This window comes from Rhinatrema bivittatum, chromosome 17 (assembly GCF_901001135.1).
Source record: "Rhinatrema bivittatum chromosome 17, aRhiBiv1.1, whole genome shotgun sequence".
Classification (NCBI taxonomy): Eukaryota; Metazoa; Chordata; class Amphibia; order Gymnophiona; family Rhinatrematidae; genus Rhinatrema; species Rhinatrema bivittatum.
In genome coordinates, this window is record NC_042631.1 from 20,134,588 (window position 1) to 20,153,235 (window position 18,648).

Below are 18,648 nucleotides of genomic sequence, written 5' to 3' on the forward strand. Positions count from 1 at the left end.
TTGCATATGCGGTGCATGCAAATATATCTTAGACATATTCACTTTTGATAACTTGAAAACCAGACTGGCTGAGAGTTGCATGAGGACCAGGTTGAGAACTACTGATCTAAAACAGATGTGCTCATAGCACACTCCAGCTGTCATCCTGAATTAAATGTCAGGCGGTCCATATTGAGCCATTCTGCGGCTGTGCTAGTTAACTGGTTGGGTATAACTGGCTAACTAGCAGGATATATCCAGCAGTGCGGCTGCACCGCTGAATATACCTGCCTACCTTAAAGTTAGCCGGTTATGTCTAATCAGCTAACTTTAGGACAGCCCTACAGCCCGATCAGAGTTAGCCGCAGAAGGTAACCTGCAAACTCCAAATCAGTTATGTTATGCGGCTAACTTTGCTCCTCCCCAGAATGCCTCCTGCCTGCCCCCTTCTTATCTGGCTAGAATTTAGCTGAATAAGGGCTACATATAGCCGGGTAGACCATTTAGTCCGATAACTATTAGGTTATCCGTCTAAATTTTAGAATAGTACTGATCTGCAAAATATAAAGATGGAAATATTTCTACTGTAAAATCATTTCTGCTTTTTAAGGGCACAGTGTAACAGCAGCTGGATACCTTCATAGATAGAAGTGTGTTCGGGTTTGAGTTTCTTCTCTATGAATCTCCAGGCAAATTTTCAACAGTTCAGTAAGAAGACCTATATGTTTGGCCAGTGTTCTGGGTAATCAAACTGACTTTATTCACTTTGGAAGATCTCTAGGTAGAAGTTACCGACAAGGAAGAAGGAACTCAGGAAAATGTCTCTGCAAGTAGAAATCCACAAGGATAATTATTCTTTATGATTTCAAATATAATGTTTGAAGGCAAGTTTTTATGTACCCTCTGGGTGTTTTAGTAGGTCTTATCCATCAGTAGAAATGGCTAGTGTAACAGGAAACCTATTAAGTGTTCCACTGTAAAAAGAAATAATGACTTTCTGAGGAGGTATGGTACTCATAAAAAAGCTTGCAGGAGGAGAACTGGCACTTTTAATTCAGACTTTAGAAGAAAATGCAAATGTTGGACAGCATGCGTATAACATTTTTTTGCATTTTCCTATGTCTGTAAACTCTTTGTTTTTCTAATTGTCTTGTCGTTTTCAGTTTGGTGATCCATAATTGAGTTCTTGGGTCATCACTTGGAGTGCAACCAAACATTTTTTTTTGCCAGGTAATTTCCCTTGAAAAATTCACTATAAGGCTGGCCCCCCCATTTAGGGAAGTCCCCGGTGCGATTCCTGACTCAGGTCTTCCACTCTTGGGTCAGCTGGGACTGGGGATCCCGCAGCAGCAGTGTTCAAAGCCCTGAAGGGTGGAGGGAGGGAATTGTGGTCATCACTCATGATACTCAGTGACCAGTTCCAGGGCTTAGGGTTACAAGGGTTCAGAAGGAGCCCTAATAATATCTGGCCCTTGCCCAAAGGTGAGAGGAGTAATAATAGTCTCTTGTATCCTGTACATTTGCCCTAACTCTATTGTAAGCTTTATGGAGCAGGGACTGTCTACTATAGCATATATGTATAGTAGGGAAAAAATTCCAAGGTATTTGTGACTGAAGGCTCATAGTGCCAGGATATCAACCCTGGCTCCCATTGAGTTGTGTCAACAATAAAAATTCAGTACAAGATAAATGTTTATGAAAGTATGCACATAGCTTGCCTTTAGGTGGCTTAGTGAAAAATGTCTCCCATTATTTGTAAAATGTAAAAAGAATGGATGCATTTTAAAAGCAAAAAAAAAAAATCAACAATGAAAATTGGGAAGCCTTACCAGATAATGTAATAGCTGTTAGAATGTTCTGTAACATGAATTTACAAGTCCTTGGTCTCCGTTCCTTAAGAGTGAGTGGCTTTAATCCTGCATTCACAAGTGCTATTAATTGATAGGGTTTTTAATTTGCACAGGTAGTCTCTGGTAATATGAAACCGTTTTATTTATATAACCATTGGTGTTTGGGGGGCATGTGGTTTCTCCTTCCTCATAGAGCTTACACCTAACAATTTGCAGCACCAGATCAGTGACTTTCTCAAGGTCACACAATGCATTATGGGCAGAAGAATTGTGCTAGGTCTGTAGATCCACAGTTCTGTACTCCGAAAATGACTCTGTTTTATTATACCATTGTATCCCCCAGCAAGGTACAGAGGGGTTTCTATCCTTCCATGCACTGGTCTGTGAGTTCAAAAGGAAAAAGAAATTGGTTGAGCAATTGGTATAGTGGATCAGGCTCCAAAGGCCCTCTTCTTTATTGGACAGGGAGACCACTCCCCGATGCGAATGGTCAGAGAACCTCCTCATTTTTGTTGGTTCTTCATATGCACAATGGCCCATTAGAACTGCCATTGCTTGTGAGCCCAAACCATGGAAACAGAGCTCAGCCTGCTGAGCTGTTTGTCAACTGCTTAGTTGACATTTCCAATATTGTCAAATCTATTTAAAATACAAAAAGAAACCATGTCTTCACAAGTTCCTATTCCACCAGCAAAGCTGCCGGTCGGTAGCAAAAAAAAAGAAAAAAAAATCTAAATAGCCTTAGCAGCTCCACATATCTGCTCAGCACACAGAATTCATAAGAACATAAGACTTGCCATACTGGGTCAAACCAAAGGTCCATCAAGCCACTTTCTGTTTCCAACAGTGGTCAAGCCAGGCCACAAGTACCTGGCAGGATCCCAAGAATAAGCAGTGGATTTCTGCAACTCCACCTTAATAATAAATAGTTAATGGACTTTTCCTCCAGGAACTTGTCCAAAGCTTTTTTAAACCAACAGCTTTCACCACAACATCTGGCAAAATTCCAGCACAGTCTGCAATACAAAATCAGTCACTTACTCTAATCATGAGTTGGGACTTCCAAAACAAGTTGTTCTCTTTGGTGGTATTGCCTTGATTCCTCCCAGGGTCTCTCCCAAAAAGAAGGTAGGCCTTAAGCCCAGGAGCACAGTTTTCCATTTATTTCCCTCCATTGATAATAGAGTATCTGCTGGGTTCTGCCTCAGGGAGCTCATACAATAGCAAAAAAATAAAAAAAATAAAAAATAAACAAACTGGAAATTCAAAAATAGAGCCAAAGAAGTACCTCTTACTGTTCTCTTCTTCATTATATCCCTAGATATCATTCTGTGACATCACCAACACTTAAAGGCACAATGCCCAATTTAAACTAACTACTGGAACACAACTTATTGCTTTACACAGGTAGAGGTTAAGAAACAGACCACTAGTAGCTTATGGGCCAGAAATGGGATCTGTACCACGCCATACTAAACACTGTTATACTTCCATAGCAGGGTGTAGATTTTATTATGGTGATGGTGTGAGCGTGTTTTGCTACAAATATGGATACTTTGAAGTTGTTGTACCTTTCATTTGACCTTTATGGTCTGAAAACTCCTGTACAGATTCATTTTGGGATAATCCTTACACTGGTCTAATCAAAGATATCCCAATCTGTAACGAATTCTGTTTTCTTCCAGTACCAATATGGCTGCTTCCACGATATATTTTTTTTGTTGCGATATAGTTCTGATGTGCAACGGGTACTGTACGATCTTCCTTGCTCATAGTTGTGCCAAATGGTTGAACAGACACACTCCATCTGGCTCCCTCCCACTTACTGTAAATCATACGGTAAAAACACAAAGTTGCTCATTTTAATTTTTGCCATTGACAAAAAATGTGCCACCTTTGCTCAATTTCAGATCTCCAGGGGTGTAATTTTCCCTGACTATTATGCACAGTCTACAGAAGAAACCGTACGATGAGAAAACATTGCAGCATTTTTCTCTGAGCATGATTTTTGTCTCTAATTTCTTGTTGTTTTTTGTTTTTTTTAACTAGACTGAGCTCCCTCTCATTCCAAGTGGAAGCCTATGTGGTGTGGCATGAAATAATTCCCTCATTAGAAAATGTAAATTAGTCCTATATCTTGGCAACTACTGTCTGCCTTAAAATGATTTCTGTACACAGGAGACCCAAGGCAGCCTTCAGAAACTCATCCAAAAATATGGATAATTAGTTTTTATAGTGCAGTATACACAGCTTCTCATCCTTTAAAATCGGGCTTAATGTGTATTTATGCTCTAATGCCACTTAAAGTAAATCTAACCTTTAAAGTGAATGCCTTTGACAGAATAATTTTATAAATAATCACACTGCCCATTAGAAATCTAGGTAACTGTGAAACTCTTTCATGAAGAAGTGTTAGGTGCTTGTGGCCAAGACCAGGACCCTAGAATTAGACAAATTAAACACCAAGGGGAAAGGGGGAATGACAAAAAAAAAAAAGTCAAGCACAACACCCAGTCAGAATATAAATAGAAAGGCACACCTGTATTTCCATGCTGTTGCAAATGATTTGGCGAGCCTCTGATCCTTGTATCCGTTACCTCTGGACACCAATGAATGCCGTGCTTCCATCTCCCACCCCCCTCCTCTTGATTCATTCTACTACTTAGGAAGTTAGAAGTGCAAACAAGGACACAATTTCCAAATTCCTACAGATGGATAATTCAGAAAGAGAGTGAGGTTGATAAGGCATCTTTTATCAGAACAGAGGTTCCTAACGTGAGTTACAGTTTAGTACCTCAGTCATCTGTGGGAAGGGTATCGGCACAGTAATATGGTAAATAATGGCAGGGGAAAAAAAGACTAAATTGGCCCATCCAATCTGCCCAGTTGCAATTCTTCCACATTGGGTAGTGTATAAGTTCCCATACTCAACCCAACACCAGCTCCCAACTCTCAACCCCCCCACCCCCCCACACGTTTTTTTATCTGAAATTTCAACCCTTTTCCTCTTATTGCCTGCCATATCAGTCTCATGCATGCCCAGAATCTGCCTCCTCTGGTTGGCCTCTTCGGATTTTGTCGTCTTCCTCTGATTCTTACAAGACCAACACTAAATCCAATGATCCAAGTTCACTTACATGCCTTATTTCCAAATTTTCTAATAATACAACTGCCAAAACCAGAGAAGCCATTTTCCAAAACATCTGTCAACCCCATGTTCATTGAAATTTGCATTTTAAATTATGGCCACTCCATGCAGGTTACCCCGATATTTTCTTGGAAGCCCATTACAGTCCTGCCACTGCCATTTGGGTCATATCTTCCACTCTGTGCAGGTTACCCAGTGCCTTCTTGGAAGCCCAATGCAGTCTTTCCCTTACTGGATGGTGTAGGTTACCCCTCACCCGCTCCCATGATCTGTGGTGCCATTAAGCCATGCTGTGGCTATTCTTTCACTTTTTGAAAGTGGGGGATCCTCCGTGTTTATTCCATAGATTTTGGAAACCTGTTACCATTGTAGCTTCCGCCACTCTTTCCAAGAGAGCATTCCAAGCATTCGCCACCCTTTCAATGTTTGCACATAATTGCTTTACAGAGGCAGTTTTCAGTTTCCCCATGGGAATCGCAGGCCCTTGGGTATTTTATACCTATTGGCCTGCAAGCTCATTTTCAAAGGGAAACTGCTCAGGGAGTTTTCCTTTGAAAATACAACATGCAAAGTCCAAGGGTATAAAAGCATCCATGGCTTTGCTGTTGCTGATTGTGCAGGTCAGGTCCGTGCAGAGATTTTTAAAATGAAAACTTTACAGTAAATCACACCCATGACTCATCCTATACCCCGATCCCAGGAATGCTCCTTTCACCTGCACAGAGGCAGGGCAATTTTCAGAACCTCATTTTATGCTGGTAAATGTTTGCCCATGTAAAATGCTTTGAAAGTTGCCTTTCGGATGCAACCTGCAGAGAATACAACACACTTTATTGGACCAACCTAAGGATTATCCAGCCAAGATGCACTGAGTTTTGAAGGCCACACGGGTCTTTTTTTTTTTTTTTTTTTTAATGTGAAATCTATAGATGCAGTACATTAGAAAAAGCCATTAAGTATACTGGAGGTACTGCTTTATGTTTGAGATTATACAATCTAGTCAGGCAATATCTATCACAGCTAGAATAGCCTTACACTATAAAAGCTTTCACAGCTTTTACTGTCTGCTGGATATAGAGGGAAATAGAGGGAAATGAGAGAAAAAAAGAACTGAATTTACATAGGACTATATCCATGTACCGAGCACTGGAGTAACTGAATTAAGCACGATGGAATAAAACATTTCGGGGAACAGATGTACAGACGTTTTTGATAGGGGCCCTTGGAGTCAGACATCGGATTTTGAATAGCTGACAGATAGACCGGTCATGCTCTATAGTAGGATTTTCTCCAAAAAAAAAAGGATCTTTTAACAATCAATACCTGTCATCTAGTGTGGCAGATTTAAATGATGTATCATCTTATGGCTGAAGCTTTCATGTCTACCAGACATTCCTGCCAGAAATCTGATTGGAGATTAAATCACCTTCTGAACAGGCGTAGGTGAGGAGAGGAAAAAGGGAGAATGAGGAAGGGAAGCAGATGAGAGAAAAAAGGCAGACAAGACTTGAAGGGCATTGACAAAAACCCCCAGTTAAATAATATCAGGAGATAATAAAAATTCTTGATCCTTTCCTAACAGGATTGTGGAGTTCTGCAAATGACAACGAGCATGAGACAAGGGTAGCAGTGCAGTATGATGAGACATTTAAAGTCTACCTCAATGGCATTTCAGAGAGCCGAGCAGTGCTTTCCATGGGCGTAAAAGCATGGGATACTTTGGTACATTTTATATAATATGAATTATACACAGATCTACTAGATAGGTGGCAGTCGCTGGAACTATGACCCAATGTCTAATTTTATTCTGTAGTACATTACGTATTCTATCCCAGAGGTAGGCAAAATCTGGAGCTCAAGTGGCACAAACAGATCGGATTTTCAGGCTATCCACAATGAATATGTATGAGGCATATTTGCATGCCCTGCCTCCATTGCATGTAAATATATCTCATGCATATTCATTGTGGATAGCCTGAAAACCTGACTTTTGTGGCATTCAAAGACTGGAGTTGTCTACCCCTCTTCAATCCGATATATATATATATATATATATAATTTGTTAGGACAGGGGTGGCCAACTCTGGTCTTCGAGAGCCACAAACAGGCCAGGTTTTCAGGATGTTCATGTTCTCGAGAATTGGAGTTGGCCACTCCTGTGTTAGGAGATTTCTGTCACTGCATCAGTCATGCTCAAAAGCACAACTTTTTTTGCACAGTTTTTCTCTTTCTGTTGGTTCCTCTTGCCTCCTTCATCTCACCTCACATTCATCTTTACATTGTTTTGACTCCAAAATGTCAAATTTTTATCAAAACAAATACCTTTTACTATTCTATGAGTCACACATGCAACATGCACGTTCCCCTCTGCAATGTGCTCTCCCTCTTTGCTCTGTGAAATCCTTCCTTGTAGATCCCTCCCCTCCAGCTTGCTGACTGCTGATAGGCACATGTTGCACAGACGGCCATTCCTAGCCCTCACTGCTAGCAGGCAAGGAAGCACCAGGATCACCAAAAGTGCAAGGGATGAATTAGGGAGACTGGGGGAGAGAATGCTGGGGTCAGGTTGGAGAGACAGGGAAGTGATAATGCTGGAATTAGGTGTTGGGGAGAGAGAGTGCTGTGGTTTGGGCAGAAGAGGAGGCAAGGGTCCTGGGATCAGGCTGAGGAAGGAGGAGGAGGAGAGGCTGGGGAGAGGAGAGTGTTGGGGTCTTGCTGGGGTGAGAGGAAAGAATGCTAGGGTCAAACCAGGGAGGGGGGAAGGAGAGATTGTTGGGGGTCGGATGGGTCAGAAGTGGGGGGGAAAGTTCTTAGCCTGATGACTTATGTTAGCAGAAGAAACAAAGCTGTTTCAATGGGAAGGAAGTTGTAGAACTAGGGGTCAGGATATTAGTCTCCAAAGTGATAGACTCAGGAATGTCAGAAAATATATTTTCATGGAGGGGGTGCTATATGGTAATGAATTAAAAAAAAAAAAAAAGCATGGGATAAACTAGGGATGTGCAGCCAAAAGGTTTTCGTTGCATTCGTGATTCGGATTCGTTGGGGCGCAAATGCGTTATATTCGGCCGTATAGCGCCCCGATGCGTTAATACGGCGAGTTAAATTCGTGTCCCAGCTAAAATTAAAATTAACTACAACCCCCCACCCTCCTGACCCCCCCAACACTTACCAAAACTCCCTGGTGTTCCAGCGGGGAGTCCAGAAGCCATCTCTGCATTCTCACACCCTCGTTTGCCAGTTTCATCATGGCGCCGATAGCCTGTGTCACATGGGCTACCGGTGCCATTGGTCAGCCCCTGTCACATGGTCACCGGTGCCATCTTGTGCTCCTATCATGTGACAGGGGCTGACCAATGGCACCGGTAGCCCCTGTGACATAGTATGGGCAAAGGCTATCGGCGCCATTTTGAGTCCTGGCATCGGATGGCCGGCATGCAGGAGGTCGCTCCTGGACCCCCGTTGGACCCACAGGGACTTTTGGCCAGCATGGGGCGGCCTCCTGACCCCCACAAGACTTGCCAAAAGTCCAGCGGGGGTCCGGGAGAGACCTCCTGCATGCCGGCCGTCCGATGCCAATACTCAAAATGGCGCCGATCGCCTTTGCCCTCACTATGTCACACACACATAGTGAGGGCAAAGGCGATCGGCGCCATTTTGAGACGCAAAGGTGATCGGCGCCATTTTGAGACAAAATGTATTGTCGAGGAGGAGGTCTTCTTCTTGCAGCAAAAAAAACATTAGGAATGTCACTACAAACATCAATATCTTCACATTCTCTAGAATTCGCCGTATTTAAATCCTCTCACCTTCAAATCGGGCTTACATACGCCACCCCAGGATACCTTGAAACCGATCCATCACCTTTGATTGAAATTATAGTAAAGCACATCAACGCCGACACACCAGCGATACTCTTGGGGGACTTCAACCTCCATGTGGATGTATCTCCCCTTTCTCACAGTTGTGAAACTTTCCTAAACACACTAAACTTCATGGGTTTCAAACAAATAATTAAGGAACCCACCCACAAAGCTGGTCATACGCTGGACCTCATTTTCATTAACCAGGAACTTACTCCTTCCTCCCACCCTACATGCCTTCCAGTTCCTTGGTCAGACCATAAGCTGATTAACACCGCACTAAAGATAAAGCTTCCTACCCCCCTTGAAAAGCAGAATAACACAATCCAATTCAAGAAAATGTGCAGCCAGGAAATTCTCAGCAACAGCCTATCAGATGAACTTAACCAACTGGACCTCACGAACGCGGACTCAGCCATATCGTCCTGGAACAACATTACCAAAAAAGTGGCCGATACTACATGCCCAACTATCACCAAAGCCCATCAAGCAAACAAGGACAACAGAAAACCTTGGTACACCCCAAAACTAAAATCCATAAAACAGGATCTCAGAAAAAAAGAACAACATTGGCGCAAAAACCCAACATATGCCAACATCACGACATTCAAAACCACGATGCACCATTACAGAATATCCATCCTCCAAGTAAAAAGAGACTTTTACTCACAAAAAATCCACCACTTCATTTTCGACCCGAGAGCGCTTTTTTCCTTGGTCTCATCCCTCACTAAACCCCCATCGACATCCATACCAGACGATAAAGCAGCAAGCAAAGCAGAAGAACTGGCAACCTACTTCAAAAACAAGATCCCAAACCTACTAACGCAATCCAATAATAATAATAATATTAATTATACTACACCAGTAATACCTCGAGCTGCTGTCCCATCACAAAAGGCTAGCCTTAGGGAATTCGAACCGACCTCATCCTTAGAGGTCGAAAATATCCTAAAAAAGCTCAAACCTTCTTCACACCCTCAGGATACCATACCCACCAATCTCCTCATCTCTTGTGCAGAAACCATTTCCAAACCCATCGCACAAATCATCAATTGCTCCTTCTCTCAAGGGCTTGTACCCGACCCACTAAAAATGGCAATCATAAAACCACTAATAAAAAAACCTAATCTTTCTCCAGAAAACCCGGCTAATTTTCGTCCAATAGCTAATCTACCGTTCATCGCAAAAATCTTGGAACGAGTTGCAAATAAACAACTAACAGAATACCTAAATGTCCACAACATTCTTTCCCCATCGCAGTTCGGCTTCCGCCAATCTCGAAGCACTGAAACTCTACTAATCTCACTAACGGACTCTATTTTACTGAATCTTGAAAACAGACATCCCTGTCTCCTCATCCTCCTAGATCTAACAGCAGCATTTGACACGGTCAATCATAACACATTAATAGATCGTCTGTCAGACATAGGTATTAGAGATGAGGCCCTCAACTGGTTCAAATCATTCCTACAGAACAGACAGTATAAGGTCAAGGTCAACAAGGAAGAATCTCAACCAGTCACCTGCAACTTAGGAGTCCCACAAGGATCGTCACTCTCTCCAACATTATTCAACATTTACCTCCTACCACTCTGCCAGCTCCTCATCAACCTAAATCTCATCCACTACTTATACGCAGACGATGTTCAGATACTGATTCCAATTACGGAATCTCTCCAAAAAACTCTGGACTTCTGGAACTCTTGCCAACAAGCCATCAACAACTTACTCACTAGCCTCAACCTGATCCTTAATCAAAACAAAACAGAATATCTCCTCATCTCCCAAAATGGAACCAACACACTTCCAAGTACCATCATGTCTACCCAATTAACAATGACCCCACAAGTCAGAAATCTAGGAATTATACTGGACAATCAAATGAATTACAGATCACTCATAAATAACATCGTAAAGGACGGATTCTTCAAATTACAAGTCCTAAAAAGACTGAGACCTCTCCTACATTTTAAAGACTTCCGATTAGTTCTACAAGCAATCATTCTCACGAAAATAGACTACTGCAACTCACTTCTACTGGGTCTACCTGCAAACGCCATAAAACCGCTACAGATGCTGCAAAACGCTGCAGCGAGGATCTTAACTAAGTCCAACAAAAGAGACCACATCTCATCCATCTTAAAAAGCCTACACTGGCTTCCCGTCAAATTCAGAATACTTTTCAAAGTGCTCTCAGTAACCCACAAGGCACTACACAACCTGGCACCACTCGAGCTCAAATTCCCTCTCCAACTCCACACCTCTACCAGACCAGTGAGACAAGCCTACAAAAACAACCTTCAAATCCCACCGATGAAGTCAGCATTAAGCAAAAGAGCTTTCTCCACAGCAGGTCCTAAAATCTGGAACACTCTCCCGTCAGATCTCAGATCAGTGCAATGCTCCACTACATTTAAAAAACGACTCAAGACTTGGTTATTCAACCAAGCTTTCCCTTAACATCAACTTGCGGAATATCCCTGCCAATGATCCCCTCCGTGGGAACACGCTAGAGAACTATATAGACCTTCTCTAGAAATCACATATTCTTTGGCAGTCTAATTATCTAACAACATTATAATACCACCTGTTTAGCTAGACTACATTAGGCACCGTACCTTTTAATTATGTTATTAACCCCATATATCTTAACCCAAGTTAATTCGACCTGTTCATTGTAAGACATTTACTTGTCATTGTTATTGTTGAGAATGTAAACCGAATTGATCAATAATTCTGTTATTGGAAAGTCGGTATAGAAAAATGCTAAATAAATAAATAAATAAATTTAAGATTAACAGGTGAACCTGGGTTTGGATGTGTCAAAGGAGTTTTCAACAAACTAGAAAATGGCTGGTGTATCATGGTAATTTTTAATTTTTGACTGCATTTGAGATGCATTTGCATACATTGCAGTACAAGTAAAATATGTTGTATGCATATTCATTAGGAGTGTCCTGAAAACCAGACTGGCCAAGCAATCCCAGATTATGTTCAAAAAATAATTACAGATTTTCAAATGATCAGGCAAATCCCATCAGGCCTATAAGTCAAATAGGACAATGATAGGCAGAACTAGTCTTCATCTCATTCCCTCGATATTTGACATTAATTGCAATTTAGGTAACCAGTTGTAAAAGATTTACGACATTTAAAGTGTTTATTTGAGGTGTGAGAGAGACAGATTGCTGTATTTTAAGAATATTAATATTGTGCCAGTCTTATTTTGGGACAGAATCTTCATTATGAATGGCTAAATTGAAGATTACATTTCAGATTTTAATTAAACCATCATAAATCAACTTCTTCTTTGAAGCAGGGGGAAAGCCCCATGTGCCAGCATCCTCCCATAAGTCTCCCTTTGCACTGCTCTCTTGCCGTAATATGTAAAAAAAAGAATTTTAAAAAATGTTGAGAGAGGTGTTTGATTACCTTGCAAGCTTTCAGGGCTTAAAAGAAAAATAGTCCATTTTGCAATGTTTCAGTCATTAAAAAAACTTTGTGAAATATCCCACTATTGAAAAACATAAACTAAAGGTTTTCTGGATATTTTCAATATCATGTATGGTGAACTATTTAGAAGGGGACTTTGTGGGATTTAGTTCTATCTGTTGGAGGAACCACACCTAACAATTGAAAAAATACCAACGTAATTTATATTAACATGTTCTGAAGTACCACATCGCTAGGTATTGTACCCCAGATGTGTGATAACATTGATATGAGAGTAAGGACTCTAATATCAGTATTATCATACATCTGGGGACCAATGACCTTGATAGAAACAGTAACCATGCAGTACATAATGATTTCCAGAATCTGAGGAAGAAGATTAAACATATGGCAAAGAATATTGTCTTTTCTGAAATTACTTGTTCATGGAAAGGGAAGAAAAGGATAAGCCAGATAGATAATGTCAATTGCATGGCTCAAAACGACTTTAGAACTGTTCTTTAATCACTTATTTTTTTCTTCACTAGACTATTGGAATTTGCTTTTCATAAGTCTGTCTGAAAGTACCATTCACGCACGTCGTATCACCCAAATGCTGTAGCTCATTTATTAACCACATCACACCAGGTTTTTGTTTTTTTTTCTCTCCATTGGCTCCCAGTACACTGCTGTATGCAATACAAGTTGGCTTTATCTACAACCTAACTTACAATCTAACCTCACCTTGGACAAAAGCAATGCTCAAATTATATACTCCCAGCAGAACTCTATGCTGCACCAGTCAGATGCTCCTCCCCCTCGCTTTAACTCATCTTGACTTCACCAGGGAATGAGCATTTTCAACAGCCAGTCCAACACTTTGGAACTCATTAACCGCACAACTTCAAAACATCACTGATCCAAAAATGTTCTAGAAAGCTCTAAAAACATATCTATTTAATAGCACCTTCAGTAAATTAATAGCATCCAACCCAATCAACTAACCTGCAATTTCTTACAATTGTACATAAGTTTCCATATATATCAGGTCCAGTCCCTTGCATCTGTTTATTTTGCATATTTGCTTAGGCAATTTTATGAGTGTTTTTTTTTTTTTTTGTTACCGGGATACAAGTAATTTTAAATAAATAAATAAATATAAACAAATACACCAGATGCTGGGGCCACTTTTGGAACAGTAAAAGACTATACTGTAAGGATGGTGTCCTGAGCAGAGACATGTAGCGGAGTTGCTCTGACCATCGATCAAAGGAAAAGTGAGGGTTTTCCCCTCAATCTCGACCCAACTTACCGAGCAAGTTTCGATAACGAGCTTCATGTTGGCTGGAGGTGTAGAATTTGGGAGGGAGTCTCCCGCTGCGACAGCGCCTAGAGGAGAGACGCCATCGCCTGGGGCGGAGGTTTATTTATTTATTTTATTTATTTAAAAACTCTTCTATAACGTTGTTAAGTTAGATAACCATCACAACGGTTTACAACGGTTTACAGCAAGGCACGATAATGAAAATATGAGTGATCTAGATTACAAATTAATCATGTGCCATCATAGTACGGTAACAATTTAATACAATAAACTATGTGTGTAAGTTAAGCTTGTCTGTTAGGAACTCAGTCCCCCCGATACAAGACCGCCATCGATGAGAGTTGAACTGCCCACGAGTATCCTGCAGCCATCACGGGCCAATGAGGTCATCGAGCAGGCGGGGCAGGAAGGAGACTCATTGGAGTCAGAACATCGAGGAACGCAGAGAGGATCAACAGAGAGAGAGTGTTGGAACCCCGAATTTACAGCTATACTGTAATGTTGGAGAGCCTGTGGGAACTGGTGGCAGGTTCTCTCAATTACAGTGAAAGTTAGTGATAAGAAAATGGACAATTTAACTGTCTCAGTTAACAATAAAATACAAGAACACGAGAATGCTTTGGAAACAGTGAAGGTGTCTGTAGCTAAGGCAGAAATAGATATATAACAAATTAAGAACTTTAACATAGCTACAGTGAGACAGAACACCACAATCACGAGGGTTAGAAATACTAGAAAATTGGAACAGATGGTTAAATCTGAGATTTATTAATTTTCCAAGAATTTTGGGAGAATTACCTGAAATAACTTTTAAAAGATATTTATGTGAAATTCTTTTAATACCTGATACTGAGTTACCAATGATAAATAAAGTTTACTTTATTCCCAGGTCTACAGACAAAAGACGTACTATAACGGAACCCACAGGTTTACCTTTAGATATGCAAAATTTAACTTCTTTTCTTGAATCGTCGGGTATTGAAATTATAGATCGTCCTACTCTGTTGGTTTCTTTAATAAAAACCATCATTCCCAATTTCACAGTGCAACGTAAGAATGTTTCCAGATATATCTAAAGTTACCCAAGAAAGACATAAAGGATTTCTTTCAATGAGAAATGAAACAATTTCAATGGGGGCATCTTTTTTTATTAAGATACCCCTGTAAATGCTTAGTAAAAAAAAAAGATGGGGATTCATATTTTCTTCGCTCCAGAGCATTTGAGAGTTTTTCTTGATTCTTATAATTTGTAAAGAAGAATCCCACAGACTCCAATAAATATCATAAATATGCACCTTAATCAGGATTATACCTTTTCCTGAATGTATTACCTAATACTCCCCAGTTATATGGTCCATAGGGTGCTGTATTGTGAATAAGTAATAAGCCTGAACATGTATTTTTTTCCTATATTGTTTTTTTCCTTCTGTAAATTTGTTGAATTCGGAGTTAACAGTCTGCTTAGGAGTTAGCAATCTGTTGTTATTTAGGAGAGTAGTGGGTGGATCCTTGGACCGGTGGCAGATGACCACGCCCCCGGGGGAAGATCCCAAGAGGGACCACTGGTCAGGCTCAGAATATGGAGACAGACACACACTAGTTCTTTTATTAGACAGTATACTGAACCACCAGAGGTGGCAGTAGTGAGCTGGAATGCCCGGCAGGCTGAAGTCCCTCAGATACTGGAACAGCGATCCCTGGAGGCTGAGCTGTAGAGAAACTGAAATATGGTGAGTAGGCAGGGTATGTAGAGTTCATGAACTGAACTAGATGGTAACACTCACACAATGTCTCATAGAAGCCCAGGAGCTGGAATGTATAGGCCCTCGAGGAGCGGGTACCTGGTTCCAGGGAAAGCTCTGAGAGCGCGATGGTAACTCACTGATGTAGTTGACAGTGATGGCTTCCAGGCAGAAGAGAATACGGAGCAAGTCTGGGAACGAGGGCCCTCGAGGAGCGAGTACCGGTTCCAGACTGTCACCTGAAAAACAAAGGAGAGAGCGAGGCCCCCGAGGAGCGGGTACCCCTAGTAAGTCAGAGGAGGCAGAGTAGCTTGGAAAGTCGAAGCGAGTCCGTAATCAATCCTTGCTAACTCAATCTGTTTAGCAAATTCTAAGACCTTATATATCCGTCGCGGGTGACGTCATATTCGGGGGACGCGCCCGAGGTTCGCACCATCGCCGGTACTTCAGTCGGGGGCCGCGCAGCACGCGCGCCCCTGGGCCTCCAGGAAAAATGGCGGGTTGCAGCGTCTAGCCGGTCCGGGGACGCCGGAGGACTTCGGCAGAACAACGCCGCGGCAGCCAATCTTCCCGTGGACGAAGAGGGAGGCGCCAACGAGGTAAGGAGGGAGGAGAGAGGGCGTCGGGTACCGATGGACACAACAAAATTTGAGATGTTAGGCTTATACGTGTTTCATGAAGATATGATACTTATAGGTATTTGAAAATATGGTAAATAAAAAATTTAAAAAAAAAAGTTTACCACTAGTAAGTACATGAACTGCTGCATTTTGAAGCAACTGCAATGATCTTAAAGTGCTAGCAGGCAATCCAAGTAGTAATGCATTACAGTAATCAACTTTTTTTTAGAAAATTAGAGCCTGGAACACAGTACAAAAGTGTTCTGACAATGGTTTCAGTCCCCTAAGTATATGCAACTTGTGCTATGCAAACTTAATTATCTCTTTGATATGCGTGGTCATTGATAATTTGGTATCAATGATAACTCCTAGGTGATGAGAAAAAGTTACGTTAATGTTGTTATGTTAATATTGTTTGCACCAGATTTGAATGCAAGCAGTTGATCTGGTTTTTTTTTTCCTTGTTAGAAATATTATTTTGGTTCTATTAACACTTAATACTAATCTGATGTGAGCTAATAACTTCTGAATGGCTGTCATTTAAATGTCAAGTAACTTCAAGGTGTGTGCTAGGGAACCGTCAACAGGAAAGAGGTCTGCCTATATCCGGAAGTTTAAACCTAAGCCTGAAAGTAGTTTGCAAAGTGGATTTAGATATATATTGAAAAGAGCTACACCTTGCGGAATCCCAGGGTCAGTATAGCGTAAAGTTGAATTCTGGTTCCCAGTTTTCACTAGAGGTTGCTTTACTTACAACCTACCAGCTGCTGGTTAATTTTATCATCGCAGGCTGCCAGACAAACCTAGCTTATAGGGTTCAGATAGAGAGAACAATGGTTTGCTCACTAGTATAGGTTTTTTTTTTTAATTAAGTTATTTATTTATTTATTTAAAAACCTTTATATTGACTGCACACGCCAGAGATTTAAATTTAAATGGGAATTGCTAAAATGGGCTCCAGTATGCCCACTTCTCATCAGAAATGAATCTTGCTCAGCACAATGACCTTTCCTTTTGCATCCTCCAATACAGTGACACCTAAACATATCCACATAATATGTCAAGGAAAAATCTCCCTTAAAGATAGCATAACCAGTAGCTTTCTAGGTAACGAGACTGCAACAGTTGCCATAACAACTACATTTAAAGCACTTTTGTTAGACCACATACAATTTGTGCCTTGTCCTTGGAGTGACAAATCTTCTATTATCCCCACTAAGAAAAATTTGCCATTTAGAAGGATGAAGTTACATATAGCTGAACTGCATTCTCTAAGTGGATTTTTTTAAGTTTTATACAAAAAAAAAAATCTTCCAACAATGAATGTCAAAAGCTCAGAACAAAAAAAAAATCCAATTATGATCTTAAATTGCTGTCTTCAGGCTTTTCAAGCACCTTACCCGTGACTTTTCAAATATGTTTGTGATGTTTTTCCGAATCCTGAAGACACAAATAAGCCTCGGATGGATAAGCACCCACAACCTGCTCCTCACCATAGATACCAAGGAAACCTGCTCCCCTCTCGGTGACAAGGCTGGCAATTACCAATAGACAATGTGCATTCCAATGAATTTGCGACAGGCCAAGCTTACCTGTCTTAAATAGAAAAAAAAAAGAATGAATAAATTGGAGGGGTGGATTTTATGGCTTATCTTAATGCAAATTTGGATGAAGACCTAATGCAAGAATACTAAGAAGCTATAAGATTCAAAGAGAGCCAACAAAAAAAAAAAAAAAAAGAAGAAAAAAATCAAAAGTGAAAAGGAGGCAGTGGTGATGATATTTAGTTCAAGACGTAAGCCTAGAATCTTCTAGATTAATGGGAATGACAGCACAAACCTAGAAAAGCAGCACCACCTAGATTCATTTAAATAGCTTGCTGGATTGTTGACTTAGTATTTTCCCATTTCTAATTTTTCCCCATTTACCTTTCTTTTCCTGGCCCTGAAAGTTTCTTTTAGTTGTACCTCTCTTTGGAAGACAAAATATAGGAATCCTTTATCCTTGCAATATCATCTGTTTTTCAAAATCTCCCCTTCCCCTAAGTCCATTATGCTCATTTACAGGCACCAGTTCATTTTGTTGTTCTTGTAGTTGTTGTTGAATCTCATTATTTATTTATTTATTTATTTAAGTTTGTTTTTTTTAATATACCAACATTCAAGACGATAGTCCCATCATGCTGGTTCACAAGAAACAGGAGTGCAAAATAAACTTAAAACTTGAACAATAGTGCAGAAAAAGCAGTTACATGTAACAAGGAAAGATAGAACTTGGAGTAAGAAGGAAAAGGAAGATCAGATAAATACATATAATTACATTGTAAGAGGTAGCTAATAATGATATTGCTGGTGATGTGTGTTGATTGTTAGGAGTTAAATAATATTGGAGTTAGGAAAGGCCTGCATGAACAGCCAGGTCTTGAGTCTTTTCTTGAAGGTTGAGAGGCTGGTTATGATTAGCGATAATCATTGGGGAAAAAAAAGAAAGGAAGAACAGAAAAGCAAAATTTACCCCTCACCCCTGCTTTCACCTAATCCTCCGTCATCCCACAGGCTCCTCCCCAAACTCAGCAGGGCAGGAGCATCTCACTCCTGCCCCAACAAATCTCAGTTCAAAAATGGCACCCAACTAACCCTTGAGTCTGGTGTTATTTTTGTTTTACGTTCATAATGCAAACAAAACCC